A 6,494-nucleotide genomic window follows, 5' to 3' on the forward strand; every position below is an offset into this window, starting at 1 on the left:
GCCAAACAGTCTTCTCCTGAAGATACCGCCAAACACTGCACGCTGGGTCTGCGTATCCAAAAGTGTGGGAAGCGGTCTGCCCAGGGCTTCATCTTTGACAGGCTAGGATGGACAGAATGTGAGTCGCTCCGCATCATACCCAAACCCCCTTCCTACCCAGCAGGGCAGATGACCTCCACCCCTGCTTCCAGACCGGTGCTAAATTTGGAAAGCATCAGGTCATCTGGGTAAAAACAACTTCAAGTACTGTCTCTCAATGACTGTCCACTAGGAACAAAAGGAACACACGAAAAGTAGGAACTCTTGCTCTCCCAAGGGGAGACAGGAGGCTCAGGGGAGGCCTCAGAACTGGTAGAACCAACTGGTTAAGGTATTGGTTCCCCCAAAGGAATCCATACCAGAGTGGCCTGTAAAGCTTATTAAATACAGATTGCCAGCTCAGGAGATTGTGATTCTGTGTCTATGGCCCCTTAATCTGATGAGTCAGGTTCAGGAGACATTGAGTGAAACCACTTGAGCTAGAACAGTGCTGGATGAGTGGATGGGCTCTAACTAAAGGCCCAGGAATGACCCCTTTGTTGTGCTTTGTGAGGGAGGAGGAGAATTTTGAAAAATATATGTTTTTCTTACATATATATAAATTCTAATTGTGCATGTTCCCTCACACTGGTCCTTTGGTCACCAAGTTCAAACTGAGGAGTTCATTCCACACCTGTGGCTCTGGCCAATAATCACCTACTTCTATATGGATGACTCATATCACTACTTCCGGCCAAGACTCATCCCATTTTCCCTAAACCCGCTTCCAATCACAGCTTCAGATTCCATTTCTCAAATCAACTCTTCAATTTACCATAAACAATGGCTTCCTGTTCCAATTTCTGTTGATAGTACCGCCTCTCAAGTCTTTCAGACTTAAATTCTTACCCATCACTCTCCACATTCATATACTATCATGGATACTACACTTATCAAGGCCCCCTTGGATCCCTGTGACAGTCCCTCGCGGTCCCTAACCCCCCGCTCCAATCTAACTCACAAGATTAACCTTCCCCAAATGCAACTCTGACATGTATTCCCCTTACTCAGAATCCTGTCTTAATTCCACATTACCTGTAGAGAAAGTCCTTCCACCAAACTTAGCCAGGCATTCATGGTCCCTAATTGGTCTGTCCCTAACCTATCATGACCAATGTCACCATGTCCAATGACCAATTTCACATTTGATCCAACTCCTGTTGCAAAGCTGGTCTATTCAAAGTCCCCACCTGTGCCCTACAACTTCCTGCCTCTTGGCTGATCTCATTTCTACCACTTTTTCTTTGTAGCTATAAACATCGTGTGCATCCTTTAAGGCCTAAGTTCAAATTCTACCAACTCCCTCTGGAACACTTCCCGATGGGTGCCACTCCAGAACACGTGCAGCACTCTGCAACATCTGAGCCTTTCCTAAGTAAGGGTGTGCCCTCTCCCCTTCACTGTCCCTCAGGCTCTCCGCTCTCTGCCCCCTCCCCCGCAAGCATGCTCCTAGGACACTTTAAGACTCACCTCTCACTGACAATCATATACTAGCTGTCTGGCAATGTCTCCCTAGGAAGAGCAAACCTTCAATTCCTGCAGAGAACCAATTCAGGTTCACAGATAACATTTTAGAGAACAAACAGAAGAAGAAGAGAAAAAAATGTCTCATTCCATTTCTCAACTCCTGGTACCTTTCATCTATGAGTCCATCCATCATCTCTTTTTATGCATATATGCACATATTTTTACTTACCTCCTGAACAGTTAAATTTCTTGTATTTGTCATCCAGCTACAGCCCCCAGCTTAACTGACCATAGATTTGACTCTTTTAGGAACATGAACGTGTTTCTGTGTCATCTCCAAAGTGCTTCACACAGTTCTATACACAAAGTTGTCAGAGGAGATGTTTCCAGAATATGTATGTTAATTCAAAAAAATATTTGAGGGAGAGGGCAGTGGCTGTGATACATGGTTACAAATACATCACCCAAAATAATGTATGTGAAAACCTGCTACATATAGGTAATTTCTTGAAAACTTCCCCCAAATTTATGTAACAAATATTTTAAATAAGCAAAGATAATTCACAATATTAAGGATCCTGCTGTTGATCCTTTCTTAACAGATAGTCACTCCTTAATTGAATTTCCTTTATAAATCTGATTTACAACTAAAATGAAGACCACCCTACATATAAATGTTTCATGAACTCAGATGAAATTTGGGGAGTGGGGGGAAGAAGGAAGGGTGAAACTTCATTTCTTCCTTAAAATTTCAATTACTTTCTATGGCAACAATTCTGGTTTGAACCAAGGTTTTGCAGGGTTTTTTGTTTTTTTTTTTTATGTTTATTTATTTTTGAAAGAGAGAGAGAGCATGAGCAAGGGAGGGGCAGGGAGAGGGAGACACAGAATCCGAAGCAGGCTCCAGGCTCCGAGCTGTCAGCACTAAACTGAACGTGGGGCTCAAACTCATCAACAGGGACATCATCAAGACCTGAGCTGAAGTGGACTTAGCCGACTGAGCTAAAGGGACCCAGGTGCCCCCTTACCAAGGTTTTAAAGTTGAATTATCTCACAGAGAAGGAAGCCATGCTCCTTAACAAAGTGACAAAATCTAAGATTATGAAAGTGTTCATTTTTTTTTTCAAGTGTCCAGAAAACTACTGTGTAACTCTGCCTTTTACATCCAGAATGCAAGACAGTCCGATGTATGGGATTTGTCAGCTTCCAACACAGTTGTTCCACAGTCTGGGCCAACACTGGAAGTGAGAATAAAGACTTTTGCCAGTTGAACTGAAGATCCTTTATGGAGAAAGTAGTGTGAAAAGTCCAAGTCTCCCACCCCAAAGAAGACCAACTATTATTATTCATTATTATTATTATTACTCACATTTTACTAGTGAGACAACTCAGTGAAGTAAAAAAAAAAAAAAAAGTAAACTGGGAATGATTAGATGCCCACAAAAGTTTTCACTACAAACTAACCTCTTCTTTTACGTATTTAGAATATGATTCAATTTACAAAAATTCAACTTGCTTTCTATGAATACACACTCTTTAATGCAGAGTACATCTCAATTTTGGTTACTTCCTCTAGGATGGCCTTGGAAACGAATTTACAGTAACACCTAAGGCAGCTTTTCCGAGAACTCTGAAAATCTCTTTAGAGGATAACACATCCTTTTTTCTTTTCTGAATAAAACTCCGGCAGCTGCACATTTTCTTCTGAGTTTGTGGCATCATGGTTCTTTGGGCCCTGGCTCCACAGCCCTGTCCCGTCCTCTGTAACTAAGGTCCACTGAACAAAACCAGAAGGAAACATGGGACAAAACTCCAGAAGCGTGCCTCAAGGAGAGATTTGAGCCGCAAAGCCCACAGTGCTAAGCCTCCTCTTTTCAGTGTCTTGTTTTATTATTCTTTTCCCCTTGACTCTGCTTGTGTCCCCAGCATTCAAACCCAAAGCCCATCACTTTTAAATCTGGATTCATCCCTCCCCTAATCACATGCACGGGGTGTGAGGTGCCAGTGTGCTCAGGGGGAAACTAACTGGGCCGCTATTGCTTCTGCTTTGAGAAGGGCTGGGTTTTTGGGTTTTTTTTTCTTCTTCTTCTTCTCCTTTTAATAAAGGCCTTTTCATGTTTGTTTCTCAAGCCTTCCCCAAATACAAAACTGTCACTGTCCTCTACTCCTTCCAACTCTACGGTATCAGCTTCAAACCTTTGTATCAACTAAGTCAGCGTCTGTTAAGAACTTTGGTACATTTATGGCACCGGGGGGCCTGCACTCAGGAGACTCAAACTCTAACGCAAAAACGTCTTATGTATGATCTCGGAAACAGTAAAAAACAACCACGAAATAGGGCAAAAACCCACCTCTTTCCCCCGCTTTCCTTTCACGTCCTGGTTCAGTAATAAGAAAAGTTAATCCACCCCCTAGTGCCACGGCAGCCTCGTCCTGGTCAGGCTCACCTAGAACATTCATTGCATCATTGCATCCAAGCCAAACTCGGTTACTGAGGCAACTAAGTTTTTCTTCCCAAAGGGTCACAGGGAAACACATCCCTCGGGATCCCCTGGTAACCGTCCACCGATAATGCTGGGGAACCACAACAGCAAAAGACTGGCTGTCCAAGGCTGGCGTTGGCCGCCTCTGCCGGCAAGGGGGAGGGGGGGTTCTGCGTGGGGGTGCGCAGCGTCCAGTTACATTCCTGACCCACTTTCGCATCCCCTCCCTCCCCCTTCTCCTCCTCCTTCTCCTCCTCCTGCCGGGCAGGCCGCGAGGGCACCCGCGCTCCGCAGAGCCACCCGCAAGCCCTCCCTAAGCCGCCGTGGGCGGGGGTGCACCCGGCGTCGGGCTCTGCTGGGGACCCGGAGGGAGCCCGCCCCCGCCCCCACCCCCGGCTTCCCCTGCGCGGCCCCTCCCTGGTCACATGGGCTCGCGAGCACCTGTTGGCGACTTCGGCTCCTAGCAGAGCCCCTCCCGCCGCCCCGGCGAAGCCCCCTGCGGCAGGGGATGGGAACGCTTCCCCGCGCACGTTCCGCAAACCCCGCTGGGGTGGACGAGGGCGCGGGTGCCGGTGGGCGACGCCTGCCCGGCCGCTTAGCTTTGCAAAGTGCAGAAGCACCACGGCCGCGCGGCGACTGGGTGGAGGGGAGCCTACCCCTCCCAACCCCCCCCCCGCTCCCTCCCACTCCCCGCCGAGCGGGAAGGTGGGGTGCGTCCGCCCCCAGCCCGACTCCGCTGGAAACCTGGTCTCCTCGCGGGCACCGGGAGGGGATGCTGAAGAGTCCGGGCCGGGGCCGCAGGGGCGAGGGCAGGTAGCGGGTGGTGACGGGTGGGTGTGTGTTCCGAGCCGCGGAGTCCAGGAAGGGGGCGGGAAGCCGCCGTCTCAGCTGCAACTTCTGAGCGTGCAAAGCAACTCAGCAACTTTGCCTGCGCCGCGCCCCTCCCCCGCGCCGCCGGGCCGGGCCGGGGGCTGCGCCGCACTCGGGGGCCCCGGCGCCGGGCCCGGTGGGGAACAGATCTGGGGTGCGGGCTGGCGGGGGGCAGGGATGGGGTGGGAGGGCCGGGACTGCAGAAGTGGTACAGCTGCCCGGGAAGTAGGACTGGGGGTGCGCCTCCCCGCGCGCCCCGGGGCTTGGAAACGACGCGCGGCCCCCGCCCGGGAGCCCTGGGGCCCCAAGCCGCGCCCGCCCCCGCGGCCCCCTCCGGGCCGGGCCTGCTCCCGCTGCCGGGTTCTGCTCGAGGAAGGGGCGGAGGATGGCGGCGGAGCCATGGAAACTGCCGGGTGGATAAATAAGGAGAGGGCCGCGCGAGGCCGTCCCCCGGCTGCCAGCATCTCGGCGGCGGATGCAGCGCCCTGGGAAGCGCGGCCGAGCCCGCACAAGTCCCCTCCTCCCTCCGCCCCGGCGCCCCACTGCTCCGGCCTGGGCGAGGGGGGCGCCGCCGCGGGAGGCAGGCCCCGGCCCCGGGGGAGGTGCGGGGCCGAGGCGAGTGTGAAGGTGACCCGGGCCTCCCGGGGTCATGGGCTGTTTGCTCCGGCCGGCCCGAAGGACGGCGCGAGGCCCCAGCCGGTCCTGCCAGCCCGAAGAGCCTGGGGAAAGCCCCAGATTCGCGTCCAGAAAGATGCATTCGCCCAGTTCAGACATTCAGAAGCGTCAGGGGGGGCTAAACTTAGGCGTGAGGGGGAACGTGGGGGACCTGGGCCAGCCTGGAGAGGTACAGGCTGTCCCCGAAGTCATGCCCACGCTCCCGCAGCCGTCGGATTGGCAAGATGGTGAAGGATGTCAGCGGGTTGCCGGGGCCAGGCCTGTGCACTGAGGCATGAGGGGGGGAAGGGGGGGTGCAGAAGAGCCCAGGCCATCCACCGCACCCTTTCCCTGGAAGCAGATTTACGAGTCCCTCCAACCTTCTCCCAACACTCACATACTTCATCTGCCTCAGTGTAGAGTTACTGATGCTTTACGCCCCAGCCTAGCCCGTGAAGAGCTAGAGATGTTAATGGCGGTGGCGTGAAGTTGAGTCACTTCAGGGTGTGGGGGTTACTTCAAGTGAAAGTAAGCCACCTGCGTGGAGGAGCCCATCAACCGGCTGAATGATTTAATTACATGCCATCTTAATTTAAAGAGATTTACATGCTCATTGAGGACAGCTGGACAGTTACATTGTGATATGCACCTGGCAATTTTTAACTGAACAAGGTCTGTTTCACACTTAAAATGGGTGACCAAAAATTGCTTTTTTTTTCTTTTAACTTAACAATTCTTATCCTTAATGGGAAAGGATAGTCTTTTACCTGCTTCCTCTGAAATAACTGTGAAAACTCTAGGCTAGAGCCTGGTTTTCCAGAGTGTTGTTCCAGAGAACACTGGAGCCTCAGTATGGCCACGGGTGATGTTTGCAAAAAAGAGGTTCCGTGGTCATATACCACATTTCATTGATCCTGAGATGCACACGGTTTTGAATTTTAA

General features: G+C 51.4%; 1 protein-coding gene across 1 annotated transcript in view; it reads right to left on the bottom strand.

Moving 5' to 3' along the window:
• Positions 1-4,919, bottom strand: part of RREB1 (ras responsive element binding protein 1) — a 182,640-nt gene extending 177,721 nt beyond the window's left edge. The window contains exon 1 of the mRNA XM_053904925.1: positions 4,773-4,919. The gene's annotated coding sequence lies outside the window, so the exon portion shown is untranslated. The remainder of the gene's footprint in view (positions 1-4,772) is intronic.
• Positions 4,920-6,494: the final 1,575 nt, after the last annotated feature.

The sequence above is a fragment of the Panthera pardus genome, unplaced genomic scaffold (genome assembly GCF_024362965.1).
Source record: "Panthera pardus isolate Hobbes unplaced genomic scaffold, ASM2436296v1 HiC_scaffold_17, whole genome shotgun sequence".
NCBI lineage: Eukaryota > Metazoa > Chordata > Mammalia > Carnivora > Felidae > Panthera > Panthera pardus.